A 15,040-nucleotide genomic window follows, 5' to 3' on the forward strand; every position below is an offset into this window, starting at 1 on the left:
AATATAGCTTTCAGTACTTAGTTATTTCAGTCCTATTGGCTGTGCACTTAAACACAGATAGATGTGTTTCTTAGGTAGCATACCTTAGCTCAATTGTGTGCCATAAATTGGTTGTTTTGGGGGGTTTTTGGGGGGAGGGGGATCTTCTGATATAGTTCTCCCTTTCAAAGGTTTAATGCTGCAGGAGAGCCCTCTCTTCAGCCAAAGAGATATGGATGTAGCTCTTACAACCTGTGTCCATCATCCAGAAGGATTCACTAGAGCAGGGGCAGTCAATTATTTTTGTCAAGGTCCAAATTTCTTAGTCAAGATATGGTCAAGGTCCAGATTCCAGAGAAAATAATAAAAAGTAAATAAAAATATTTTGGGGTCTGTTCAAAAGTGCCTGGTGGTCTGGATTTGCCCTGTGGTCTGCCTATTGACTACCCCTGCACTAGAGTGGTGTGTGGTGCTTCGGCTCATTAGGGTATGCACATGTTATCTCTGCAGCATTTGGAGCCTCTTCAGGTCTGGGAGGAAGTGACTGAACACGGATTCCTGCTCACATGGAAGCTCATTGTGCCCTGAAGCCAGCTTGCTGGTTGGTCACTTTGCTTTTGTCTCATTTCAATGTTTTCAATCTAAGCCCTTCTGGAGGGGATTTATAATTCTATTCCAAAGAGATGTTCTAAGATGAAACTTGAATAACAAATTTTTTAAGCGTTAGCAGGCTTTAATTAATTTTTTTAATGAGCTAGTGATTGTTGGACAAATGTATTCAAGAAAATTAATAATAGTTTCAAGAGACTAAACCAACTAGTTTTTACATAGGATGCATGCATTAAAAATGGGGGGGTGGGAGGGAAGGTGTAAGAATAGGGTTACCATAGTTGAACTTTCAAAAAAGAGGACACTCCATGGGGCTGGGGTAGCTCTGCCCCCTACCACTTCCCGCCCCCTGACTGCCCCCCACAGAACCCCCAACCCATCCAACCTCCCCTGCTCCTTGTCCCCTGATCTCCCCCTCCGGGACCCCTGCCCCTAACTGCCCCCCGGGACCCCACCTCCTATCTAAGCCTCCCTTCTCCTTGTCACTGACTGCCCCCTCCTGAGACCCCCGCACCATAACTGCCCCCCTAGGACCTTACCCCCCACCTGTCCCCTGACTGCCCCGACCCCTCTCCACACCTCCGCCCCCTGACAACCCCCCCCCCCCAGAACCCATGACCCATCCAATCCCCCCTGTCCCCTGACTGCCCCCTGACTACCCCCCGGGACCCCCTTCCCCTTCTCCAACCACGCAGCCCCTTTACCGTGCTGCTCAGACCAGCGTGTCCGGCTCCACGTGGAGGCAGACACGCTGCCGCGCTCCCCCAGAGCGCTGACAGCGCAGCCCGCTGAGGCTGCGGGGGAAGGAGGAGCATGGGAGGGGCTCTGCCTCTGGAGGCCAAGATGCAAGCGGCTCAATCCGGCCCGGCTGCTGTGTCAGCCGCGCCGCGCTCTTCATTGGGAGGGAAATCCGGGACCTTTTTAGATATTTACAAAGTCCTCCCGGACGGCTATTTAAAACCCCAAAATCCGGACATATCCGGGATAATCCGGACGTATGGTAACACCTATGTAAGAATCAATACTTATCCCTTTAAGGGGCACTTGAAAATGAATGAGTACTTAAAAAAAAAACCCCACAATTATTCTGAAATTACCAAATATGCTTTTCGCAAAAGCTATTAATGAGTTTTGTTTGCCTCGTAGAAACCTAGTACAAGTAAATAATGCTTTAGAAAGCACCTTTGAGCCTTTTTCTTTTTTTTGCATTGACCTAGCTGTGTAAAAGCCTGATTCTTTAGAGAAGATAACCTTTCTCCAGCCCTATTGTGTGTTTCAGGGTCTTGTTAATACCATTATCTGGTTGTGAGATTACAGGTAATTGTGATTAAAAACAAACAAGATTAGGTTTCTCTAATCCCATTCAGAAGTCTGTGTTGCTCCAGGCAGCCCTATCAGGTGTTCTTTGATGAGAATCTGAGATCAGCCTGCTCTCTGCTTTTTTCTCATCTGGGATAGGCAAGCTGCCTTTAAGCCCCCCACTGCAAACAGAAGTCTGACAGGTCAAATGGGTGTCCAGAGCAGCATTATGTGCCATGTATTTTTGGTGTCTCAATGTTTTTTCATACTGAAGATCATTCTACTATGTCCATCTCGTGCTAAGAGCAGTACAGTTTAAATGTATATTCTAAAGAGAAGTATAGCTGCTCAGAGTTAAATAGAAAATAACAGAGAGAAAGAAATTAGGCGTTTGATATAGAGAAAAGTGATTTCAAATAGAGTATTCAGTAAAAACAACAAGGGAGTACTTAGACAGTTCCAGGGAGACAGCCCCAGATGGCAGGAGCTGCAGATGTTCAGGCTCTTTCTCCAGTGATGGTGACGTGTAGAGAGGAGCAGAGGAGGCCAGAGCTCAATGAATGGGGATGGGTTTAAACTAGGAAGATGAGGCTTTTGTTTAAGTGCATGTGAGTCTGTGATGAATTTTATAACAAGTAGGACATTTTAAAAACTGGATCCTGCAGTCAATGAGAAGCAATTTGAAGTTGAGGATGAGGTCCTTTGGGTGTAATTAACATTTTGTGACATTCTGTAGGGCTGACACTCTGGGAAACCACAGAGGAGGTAACTATAGTCTGAATATCAGAGGGGAGCCGTGTTAGTCTGAATAGTCTTAAAGGTGCCACAGGACCCTCTGTTGCTTTTTATAGTCTGAATAAGTCCCTTCCAACCCTGATTTTTATGGTTCTGTGACTGATCGTTGTTTAATATTCTTTGTTTATAGCTGATAAAGCATACCCCAAAGTCTGAGGAAGGATGATTAGGCATTTAGAATATTGTCCATGGCAGTTTCAAACTGTAGTGGAAGGCACTCTTCTATTATAAAGGAGATTTAATGGGTTGTAGCACTTTGTGATATATATACATACATATTATCCATTCTTCCACCCCCAAAGCTCTTTCCCTTCACCCTTAGCCAACTGCAGGCATGTGAGAACATGAACCCTGTGCCAGGGGGAATCTGCACCTTGTAAAACATGGCCCTGTTTAGTGCTAGACACACAGACCTCTCATGACAGAGCAGTGGTGAGAAAAGAGAACCAAGAAGTGATGAGGAGCGAGAATCTTTCTGCTCTTGACATCCAGAGAGCCCCCATACTCTTGCAGCACTGAAACACTTTTTTTCAGAGGAAAACTGCAGTTATGTGAGTGTTTTCTGACAGCCAGGGCTCCATCTCCCTTCTACACAGTCTTTGAAGTATTTGGTTGGGGGATATCCGTATAATTATTTTCTTTAACTGAAATATTTAATTATATTTGTGTTACAGAAGCAACTAGAGACCTCAAACAAGATTGGGACCAATTGTACTATTTGTGGTATAAATGCATAATAAAAGATGATTCCTGCCTGGAAGAGCTCACATTCTATATAGAAAAGAAAGACAAAGAGTGGGAGAGAGGAAATATTATCCCCATTTTACAGATATGGAGCTGAAATGCAAAGAGAGTACGTGACTTGCCCAACATTACATAGGATGTCTATGATGGAGTTAGGAATTGAATCTGGGTCTCTTGAGTCCCAGTCCAATGCTTTAATCACAAAGCCATCTTTCATCTCAGAGCTGTGGTTGTATTACTGGAACCACCATCCCAGCTGGAAAGGTTTCAAGAGAACCTTAAATATAGCTGCTACCATAAGGTCAGGGTGAGTGGATGGGAATAGTTCCTTATTTTCAGAAAGAGATGTTTGCATTTCAGTGGGCAGTTCTTTCCCTGTGCCTGCCCTATCTCCTTACTCGTCCTCCTTTTGTACAGAAATATGGGAGTCTGGAGAGTAATGGAGCTCTTGCATTACAATTTGAATCTGAAGAGATAAGAGACAGGCACACTTGAAATATGTTATTAGAACACAGTTCTCTATAACATTGTGGTAGGAAACTCCACACAGGAAGCAGAAATAACAGCCAAATAGATTTTCCTTAGCTTAACGCATGTGAACATCAATATGACTATCATGCTCGTGTGTGTTAAATATGTGAATGACAATAAGAGGAATCTTTCTGTCTTCTTGATAAAGTAAAACAAGAAATCTTCCCCTGAGAAGGTAAGCCCAATTTGCTGCTCTTCCCATGTGCTAGGTAAGCTGTTACAAGCCTGGTGTCTTGGTTTTTTTGCTTCCTGCACCACTGCTAGAATTCTGGAGCAGGCCAAGCCAAAAGAACCTGACTCTGGAATTACTCTGCTTTGTTAGATAACTATTTAGCTTACTTTATTTCTAAGGCTTCCCATCATCTTAGTTCTGCCTCAGCTTTTCAAATTCCATCACTGTGCAACATAGTAAAAAGAAAAATACCATCCCACCTTTTAATTCAGTGAGTTTGGCGTTACCTCTCTCTAGGGACTGATTCCTGAGAGGGAATTTTCTGTTAAAGGATCACGGTCACCTTAAAATTCACACGTTTGTATGAAAATTATTTACTTTCCATTGCTACTTGTAACATTTAAGGTTACTATAAATGAAAGAGGTTAAAGGAAAATATTTTGTTGTTTTTCAACCCATTTGTTTATTTCTTTCACTGCACTTCGTTTAGAGTGCATTGTTCTGTTTCCTCTGCATGATCAGTGACTTTCCCTTTTTGTGCTGGATTTCCACACGGAAATGTGGAAGGTATTTTTTTAAATAAGAAAACGTAATTGGCTAGATTTTATGATGACTGTGTCTCTTTTAAAAACAAACAAACCACCCCAAGCTAGTTAATGTAGAATGCTGGACAGTAATGTCTGATTGTATGAATGAGAGTTATTAATGAGGCAGTTCAGTACTCTACATTAATCAGCAGTATAAATTGGTGCGAGTATTATTTGTGATTGTAAAAGTGAGGGACTGGATAGCATGGAGTGGCCAAAGTCAATTAATAATGCAGGCAGGCTTTCTGCAAGTTTAAACCACAACTTTTCCAATGCATGCCAAACTTTACCTGCTGGCTGTATCCACCTCTGACCCCTTGCAGTCCTTGCACTTTTGAGGAAAACTGTCAGTTTTGTCAAATCATGCACTGGCTTTGTCATGTAGACAGACATTTTTTGGGGTCTAGATTGAGATGTTAAAACTTGTGTGATGTACAAGTGATCTCAGATCTCTAGGGCTGAACAATGGATGCATTAATCCATTGTACCAGTAAGCCTCCCCTCCAGTTTATTCTTCTGGCAGTATTTAAGTGCGTGGTCTTCAATGTGCTGCTTCCTAAGGGAATGGACTAATATTGATAGTGCTTTGACATAGCAGTGCACTTCAGAGGAGTCTCACCCCTGCCAGCTGCTGTGCTACTGTCACATCAGAGGTGTGATGCCTGTTGGAGAGCATTAGACACTAAACTAAGACGACACAAAGGCCAATCTGTGTGCAGGATCGGAATAGAGTAAATGCTCTACTCTGTAATCTGTTATGCTGTTTTATTGTAAAAGTGTTTGTTCTCAGTAGTTCTCAAGACCAAGAAATGTTTTGATTCTTAATTTAGACTGTTTGTCCCAAATGGTTTTGAAATTGTAAGTGTTAAAAATATTTCACTGTTGGATTGTGTAGCCTTTCAGTACATCTCCCTGAGCAGCCGCAGCACATGCCGTGCATTGTAACACTATCTGTGGTATGACCCCTTGTACTGACACATTGTGCCACATGGTAGGGGAGCTTTGTTCCTTAACAGTAAATGATATTATGATTGATAAAAAAATTACTTTGTCAAAAAAATCATGCAGGGCTCTGAGTGGTGTGAGCTGTGTGGACAGTGGTTTAGCTTTTGGTTTAAGGCATGTCTGTCTTGTTTAGGCTGCTCTATAGCGATGTTTAAAGTGGTTAAAAGAATATCTTGGAATGATCTATTGATGTTGGAAAAACTACAGAGAGAAACTCAGTGGATAAAAATGGATGATTGAAAAATTAAACACAAAAAAATCCCCACTTTTTTAATTTAAATTGGATTTTTTATGTAAATTAAAAACAGATTTTTTTTTTAAATAGACCTATTTGAAAATAACCTATGTTCAGGTCTAAACTTACTATAAACGATTAAAATTAAATACAAAAATTATTAAGCAGCACATGTTTGCCCAATTTTAAAGAAAGTCAAACCATTGAAATGGTGGAAGTCACTGGATAGAGTTTGTAGAAGTGCTAAACCAGTTTTTGACAGCAGTAGCCTATTATGCAGGTGGAGAAGGAAAAAATTTTCATTTCTTCAATGACTAGTTCGTTAAAAGTGAAGAAAGCAGCTGTGAGTTGAAAAAGCAGAAAAGTTTGTATTTTATTCTTTGCTTTCTCCTTCTAGTCTATGAAAAAAACAGACGTGAAAGGGTAAGATCTACTAGTTCTAAAATCTTGAAAGACATGGTGACCAGAAACAATCAGCTCAATTCACTAACTATACTACACTGTAAATCAGTGCAACATGCGTCTGACGAAGTGGGTATTTACTCACAAAAGCTTATGCTCCAATACATCTGTTAGTCTTTAAGGTACCACAGGACTCTTTGTTGCTTTTTACAGATCCAGACTAACACGGCTACCCCTCTTATATTTGTAAATCAGTGATTCTTAACCTTTACTGCAGCCTGCACCCCCTTTGGTTCTCAAAAAAAAATCATCGAAGTGGGTTAGTTCTTTCAACCTAGGTATATCATAACTATAGAATGAAAAAGAGAGAATTATATATTTATTTTAATTTTGCCATTAAAATTTAACCCAGTAATGGTTAAAAAATTTATAATGTTAATAAATACGTAGGTTTGATGAAACAAAGTAGTCGTACTTAAGTGCCTGTGCTTAATTTGTGTTTTCGATGATTTACCTTCTAAAAATATCTGGCGTGTCTCGCACCCCCAGAAAGGGCATCTCGCACTGCCAGTGGGTACGTGCACCCCAGGTTAAGAACCACTGCTGTAAATAAATAAATCAGTTAATTTTAAATGTTGTGATAAAAATTTTCTTCTGTATCCAGCACTTTTAAAGTACTTTTATTTAATAAAAAAAATTAAAATGCTGATTTTGTGCATTTTCATTTTATTTGAATTTCCATCCAAATAGAGCTTAACATAAATCACAAGTAAAAAACTAATAATCATCTAGAAAATAAGAAATACACCAGTCACCGTTTTCTAACATAACACAAAATATAAAAATTAAGAACTGAATAAATTAAATTAAGCTATATATTTGCTTAAATGTGTATAGGCATAGTGTATTGTTCTTGTTGCTAACCAGAAATACCCAATTTAGTGTAAAGGCTGTATTTAATGGCAAATCAACATGTTTTGATGGATACCAACTGACAAGATGAACATTTCTTTAGGAAAATAACTAAAAAGTACAAATCAAAACACAATTAAAATTGATTATTTACAACAATATTTCATGCTTTGGGTGATTTAAATAATGGTTAAAATTGCATTGATTTTAAAACCAAGCCATCCTGAAAACAGTTCTGTTCATAGTCTGTAAAATGTGTGCATGCATGCTCCTCTTGCTGTGGCTGTTCTGTGCAACAGAGCCTTGTTATGCTCTCAGCATAAAATGTGGCTTATCTAAGCATTGCTTCCTAGGTATATGTTCTCTGACCTCTAGTTTATTTTGGAGATATTTATTTATCTATTTTAAGGTCCACTTTGCAATACTTCTAACATTAACTAACTCCCGAGAGTTGAAACAGAAAGAAAACTTGCTCTATAGTCTTACTCTGCATCAAATATTTATATTCTCAACACTTCAGTTAATAACGAGGCAAATAATGAACAAAAATCAGTCTGATGATCCAGTGTAGCTCACTCCTGACTCTCAAAAAGAACAGGAGTACTTGTGGCACCTTAGAGACTAACAAATTTATTAGAGCATAAGCTTTCGTGGATGCATCCGAAGAAGTGGGCTGTAGTCCACGAAAGCTTATGCTCTAATAAATTTGTTAGTCTCTAAGGTGCCACAAGTACTCCTGTTCTTATTGCGGATACAGACTAACACGGCTGCTACTCTGAATCCTGACTCTCAGATTCCCTTGCTGTGCTGTAGTGGTGGACCCCTTGCCAAGAAAGGTCTGTGTCCCATTCATTTACCTTTATATTTTTTATTTTGTTTGAGAACAGGGAAATTCAGTGCAGAAAGAGAAGCTCCCTCTTAATGCAGCTTGATGGTTGTGTATTTAAATGCATAAACATAAAGAAATTAATTCTTGCAGTATGGTTAACTTGGTCACACAATGCCCACATATTTTAAGGTACTTTAACAGTTTTCTGCCTAGATACTTACATGGCCTTTGTCACCATAGCACCTGAGTGCTTATAGTAATACAAAATATACTCTGTGTGTGTGGCCTTTGTCACCATAGTACCTGAGTGTGTCTAGTAATACAAAATACTGTGTGTGCAATGTGGCCAAGTGAAAGTGCTGTGGGATTTTTCTGAATGTCCTGATTTTTCATGCATTTAAATTCTCAGTCATGCTGTTTCATGACCATATGTATTTTTTGCATTGAATATCCTTTTCATTCCAAGTTGCTCAAGTATCAGATTTCCTTTTTACAATTGTAACCAACCCCACAGATCTCAGCATCGACATCTATCATACCAAGACTGAAATACAGCTTCCATCTGTTTTAACAGCAATATTTTTAGGCCTTTGTCTGTATAAACAAAGGTGTGGTGTTGGGGGTGAGAAGAGTTAGCTCAGTTTGGTGCAGCTTCTCTGGAAAAGGCTATGTTATAACCAGATTAAAACCCATCATGGAGTAGAGACCAGGACTAAACCATATCTTTTTAACTTTAATAATCCAGTTTCACGCTATATTTGCGGGCTGTTCAAACTGTCGTAACCTGTTGGCCATACCTAAATTCAACAGATGTTGCTAAATTCTGAGTTGGTTGGAAGCCAAAGTGTACTAGTGCCAGTATTTGCTCATGGCCCCCTCAGGGGCACACGCACCAGGGCATGTAGAGGCTAGGCATGTGAACCTGACACTAATGACATCATATTCAATATATAAAGTATATTCAGTATAGAAAGCCATCCTTCTTGAGAGGAGAAAGAAAGGGTTGAATTTGGAGGAGCAGTGTTATGTATAGTGCTAATGCTTGTACAGAAATTGTATATTCATGTGGAAGTGTCACACAGCTATTAAGTCTCTATTAAGATTCTCTGTGCAAAGTTGTCAAGAGTGTGGCTAATAAGTACATCCTCAGCTTAACATCTGGATTTCAGCTATTTCATATTTGGATCCAGAAGACTCCAGTATAAAATTGCCTTGACCCATCAAATTTTCTTCTTTCCACCAAAGCTGTTCAGTAGCTTGTCAGTGTGACCAGGTGCTCAGCGTACAGGGATATTGTGTAAACTTATTTTTGGCAGTTACATGATGTGTTTCAGGAAGGAACTGAATGATTAACAATCAGCTTGTGCAGACTTTGTCTAAATGGGGGATCCAAGTCCCATAGCTTTGATTTGGCGATGGTTGTCCTGCATAACCTCCTTCTCTCTGATGCTATTTTGCTGCCCCTTATTAACCTGGTGTATTTTTAGCTTACTGCAAGTCCTTAATTCACTCCCTCTTTTTAAGTGGGATATTAAGTTCAGTTTGTGGACCAGACGGAGGTGGGCAGATTCTCAATAAAGTGGAACTCTCCCCAGACTCTGTCAGGAGTAAAGAGACAGATTCTAGATTACAAAATATGATGGGGCTGTTGAGGCATATGAATGTGTGTTGGTGGGTACTGTGTCCCTTTCAAAGAAGAAAGATGAGGGCTTTCTCTTAGTGCTTGTTACAGCTAGAGAGCTTGTGGGTTGAGTTTGATTCCCTAATCCTGGTTTCTCTCCATAGCTGCTGGAACTAGGGGTGCTGGGGGTGCTACCTCACCATCTGGGTTGAAGTGGTTTCCATCATATATAGGAATTACAATTTGGTACAATGGCTCTTAGAACCCCCATTATACAAATTGTTCCAGCGTCACTGTCTCTTTCCCTGGGTTGTCAGGTCAGACATGTGAGGGCAGAATTAATTCAGGCTCTGGAAGGCAGAGGTGTAGAGAAAGCAACATGAGGCACTGCAGAGTGGTAACTGGGAACCCCATCTTGCTATCTTTTCGCTAGAAGGAAGGCGGCTGCAATCTGACCCTGAGAGTGATGAAGGGAAAAATGGAAACTGTCGTTGGGACAATCCCAGGGATATCGGGGATACTAAAATGCTTTCACCAATGCTCATGTGATGCTCTCAAACAATGAAAGACTTAATATTCGGGATGAGAGGAGAAAACCAGCCAGTAAGCCTCCTGCTTGGAAGCTGCAGGGTGCTTGAGTTCCAGCAGGGAGGAAATGGGTCTCTGAGGGTAGTGGTAGCAAAGTAGCAAAATCTTCTAGTGGTCTGGGCACTGGACCTATATGAATTGTAGTATGGACAAATTTATGAAGAGTTGGACACATTTATGAATGCAATTATATGATGGGGTAGCTTGTGATGGTAGGGAGGCAGGCTCAGCAGCCAGTTTGGCTCATTTTCAGTTTGTCTTGTGTTCCTAAAAGCTCATGCTTCAGAGTTCAGCCGGCTACCAAACTAGATGATTTGGTGGTCCCTTGTCACATTAAACTTTGACTCTGCCATTGACTTATTGTCTGACTTTACATTACTAAGTCTAGCTGTACTTCAGTTTCTTCATCTACAGAACAGGGATAATGTATTCTGTGGCCATGAAATTTTCACTCCTTGCTACAGAATTGTGCTCCAGAATCTTTTAATTTTATTCAATATGTATATTTGTGTGATGGGTTGGACCCCCAATTCTGTGATGCCACCTGATGTACTGGGGTTTCACTGAGCCCCTGCTGCTCCATCAGCCTGGATTCCCTCTCCCTGTTTTGCTGAATTTGGCTCTCCAGCCTCTTGCAGCACATGCACACAGGTAGGGCCACACCCAGCCGCAGATGCAGACTGAAGTCAGCTCTTTGAGAGGATTCACCCAGCAATCACGTGCACACCTCTTTTTTGGTCAATAAACCCAAAATAATGCTGTCTTGCGCTATATAAAAAGATCTGCACAGCGCAAGCTCATAAAAATTAGCCCTCTCCCTCAATGTGAAGAGAGATGTGCACAACTTCTCTCCCCCCAGTTAGAAATTGCACAAACTGGGTTTAATAAATAACAAAACAAATTTATTAACTATAAAAGACAGATTTTAAGTGGTTATAAGGGATAGCAAACAGAAGAAAGCAGATTACTGAGTAAATAAAACAAAACATGCATGCTAAGCTGTATTTTCCACTCCATACATCTAATGAAAGTTTATGCCCAGATAAATTTGTTAGTCTCTAAGGTGCCACAAGGAGTCCTTGTTGTTTATACTAAGCTTAAGATCTTAAAGAGACTGGTTTCAAGAATTAGGGGGTAGCCGTGTTAGTCTGTATCTACAAAAACAACAAGGAGTCTGATGGCACCTTAAAGACTAACAGATTTATTTGGGCATAAGCTTTCGTGGGTAAAAACCTCACTTCTTCAGATGCATAGAGTGAAAGTTACAGATGCAGGCATTATATACTGACACATGGAGACTCGCAGGGAGTTACTTCGCAAGTGGAGAACCAGTGTTGACAGGGCCAATTCAATCAGGGTGGATGTAGTCCACTCCCAATAATAGATGAGGAGGTGTCAATTCCAGGAGAGGAAAAGCTGCTTCTGTAATGAGCCAGCCACTCCCAGTCCCTATTCAAGCCCAGATTAATGGTGTTAAATTTGCAAATGAAGTTTAGTTCTGCTGTTTCTCTTTGAAGTCTGTTTCTGTAGTTTTTTGTTCAATGATAGTGACTTTTAAATCTGTAATAGAATGACCAGGGAGATTGAAGTGTTCACCTACTGGCTTTTGTATGTTACCATTCCTGATGTCCGACTTGTGTCCATTTATTCTTTTGTGGAGGGACTGTCCGGTTTGGCCAATGTACATGGCGGAGGGGCATTGCTGGCACATGATGGCATATATAACATTAGTGGATGTGCAGGTGAATGAGCCCTTGATGGTGTGGCTGATGTGGTTGGGGTCCTCTGATGGTGTCACCAGAGTAGATATGGGGACAGAGTAGGCAACGAGGTTTGCTACAGGGATTGGTTCCTGGGTTAGTGTTTCTGTGGTGTGGTGTGTAGTTGCTGGTGAGTATTTGCTTCAGGTTGGGGGGTTGTCTGTAAGCATTTGTCTTATTTGTAAGCACTTAGAGACAACCCCCCAACCTGAGGAGTTTCAGTAGCTTAGTGTTCCAGTTATTTCTTCTTACGGATTGGACCCCTGTCTCAGTCTGGACTCACCCCTGCCTTTCCCTTCAGGTTAGTTCCTTTGTCCCTTCGGGTACTTTCAGCAGTCCTCCTTCTTGGGTAGGCAGTGGAGGAGAGTCCAGATTAACCCCCTCCCCAGCCTTAAAAGGATTTACCTAAGGTGGGAAACCTTTGTTTGATCCCCATCCCCCTACAGAGGAAAAGTACCAGCAGTGTCCGTCCAAGGTGATATTTTGTATCAGGTAATCTTATCACCTGACCTGTAGTGTCACAGCTACGCCTCTCACAGTCTTATTGTTTCTTTCTAATGGCCTATCAAGGCTGTGATGGCTGGTTGTTTGGTGAGTGTCTCCCAAATACACACACAGTTGTAATTGTTACATAGTCAATATTCTGAACTTTAAATACAGAAATGATAGATGCATACAAATTAGATATTCACATTCAGTAAGACATAACCTTTCCAATGATACCTTACAAGACCCATCTTTCATGAAATATATCTTAGGCCATATTCATATAACAGTCATATTTCTATGAGGAATATGGGGTGTAACGTCAGTGTTTCTAGCCCTTGTGGTTGCAGAGAGAACCTTGAACATGAGAGTAGTGTAAATAGATGCAGTATTACTTGATTTTTCAAAGAGCCTGAAACAAGAGTCCTAAGAGGTGTGAACTGTCCCATTCATCTCAAACAGGGCCCTATGGGACTCCATAATCCTGTGCTTTAGAAACCTTCAAGATGGAAAATTCAGCATTTTATCATGGAAATCACCATTTTGCTACTGCCAGGAACCTGGCATTTTGTTTCATCTCCCTGTCCTGCTAGGACCTGCTTGCAATTGCAAATTGCTCTCCGGTTTTCCCCCACAAGAAGGAGTTAATTGGATTACAGTGCAAGCACCCCGCATTCTTCTGAGGAGCCAGGCTGCAGCAGGTCAGGGAGCCAGAGCTAGAGTCCAGTTTGCAGCCAGAAAGCTGTGGGAACTGACAGCATAGGCTGGTGAGCTGGGCAACCTGGAAAAAAGCACAGCAGCTGGGGAGTTAGGGAGATGAATCTCAAAAACAGACCACAAGCACCCTCCATGCCCTTCCCTGGCACACATGGGGAGATGCTGTGCTAGGGCACTTAGACAATATTCTGGGAGTCAAATCACCTGAGGAGTGTAGCAAAAAATCTCCTCTCCAGAAATGACCATTGATTAATTTTATGTCAGAGACTGTTTTCGATGTTGAGACATTTGTAGCTCTGTGTGTTTGTGAGGAGATGGGAGTGGGAGGCAATTTAGTGTGTATCATCATGAAACAACTTTCACTTGGAATTTAAAAGTTGTTGCCATACACTTTAGGTCTGCTTGCTATGGAACTTGGTCTCATTGCACCATGGAGTATAAGGGGCCCTGATAATACCTACAAATCTTATGAGAGTTTAGGTGTGGGTGGTGGGAATTAATTTAATATTTGTGTGGTGCTCTGATAAGGGAAAGTGTGATAGTGTCTGGGAAGATGGTCTCGGAGCACAGCAAGGGCCACATAGTGAAGAGGGCGGGATGGGTTGGGATAGAATGAAAAACAGTCTTTCCCAAAAAAAGAAGAACAGGAGGACTTGTGGCACCTTAGAGACTAACAAATTTATTAGAGCATAAGCTTTCGTGGACTACAGCCCACTTCTTCGGATGCATATAGAATGGAACATATATTGAGGAGATATATATACACACATACAGAGAGCATAAACAGGTGGGAGTTGTCTTACCAACTCTGAGAGGCCAATTAATTAAGAGAAAAAAAACTTTTGAAGTGATAATCAAGCTAGCCCAGCACAGACAGACAGTTAGATAACAAGTGTGAGAATACCCACAAGGGGAGACAGATTCAATGTTTGTAATGGCCCAACCATTCCCAGTCCTTATTCAAACCGGAGTTGATTGTGTCTAGTTTGCATATCAATTCTAGCTCAGCAGTTTCTCGTTGGAGTCTGTTTTTGAAGTTTTTCTGTTGTAATATAGCCACTCGCAGGTCTGTCACTGAATGACCAGACAGGTTAAAGTGTTCTCCCACTGGTTTTTGAGTATTTTGATTCCTGATGTCAGATTTGTGTCCATTAATTCTTTTGCGTAGAGACTGTCCGGTTTGGCCAATGTACATGGCAGAGGGGCATTGCTGGCACATGATGGCATATATCACATTGGTAGATGTGCAGGTGAACGAGCCCCTGATGGTATGGCTGATGTGATTAGGTCCTATGATGATGTCACTGGAATAGATATGTGGACAGAGTTGACATCGGGGTTTGTTACAAGGATAGGTTCCTGGGTTAGTGGTTTTGTTCAGTGATGTGTGGTTGCTGGTGAGTATTTGCTTTAGGTTGGGGGGTTGTCTGTAAGCGAGGACAGGTCTGTCTCCCAAGATCTGTGAGAGTAAAGGATCATCTTTCAGGATAGGTTGTAGATCTCTGATGATGCGCTGGAGAGGTTTTAGTTGGGGGCTGAAGGTGACAGCTAGTGGTGTTCTGTTATTTTCTTTGTTGGGCCTGTCTTGTAGGAGGTGACTTCTGGGTACTCGTCTGGCTCTGTCAATCTGTTTTTTCACTTCAGCAGGTGGGTATTGTAGTTTTAAGAATGCTTGATAGAGATCTTGTAGGTGCTTGTCTCTATCCGAGGGATTGGAGCAAATGCGGTTATATCTTAGAGCTTGGCTGTAGACAATGGATCGTATGGTG

The 15,040-nt window shown here is 41.3% G+C and overlaps 1 protein-coding gene across 5 annotated transcripts in view; it reads left to right on the top strand.

The window, feature by feature from the left end:
* Positions 1-15,040, top strand: part of CSTPP1 (centriolar satellite-associated tubulin polyglutamylase complex regulator 1) — a 155,393-nt gene that overhangs the window by 6,563 nt on the left and 133,790 nt on the right. For 2 of the 5 annotated variants that reach the window (XM_065595159.1, XM_005302285.5), the window contains exon 2: positions 490-580. The exons of the other annotated variants lie outside the window; for them this stretch is intronic. The gene's annotated coding sequence lies outside the window, so the exon portion shown is untranslated. The remainder of the gene's footprint in view (positions 1-489; positions 581-15,040) is intronic. 5 annotated transcript variants of the gene reach the window in all.

This window comes from Chrysemys picta, chromosome 4, assembly GCF_011386835.1.
Source record: "Chrysemys picta bellii isolate R12L10 chromosome 4, ASM1138683v2, whole genome shotgun sequence".
NCBI classification, from domain to species: Eukaryota; Metazoa; Chordata; order Testudines; family Emydidae; genus Chrysemys; species Chrysemys picta.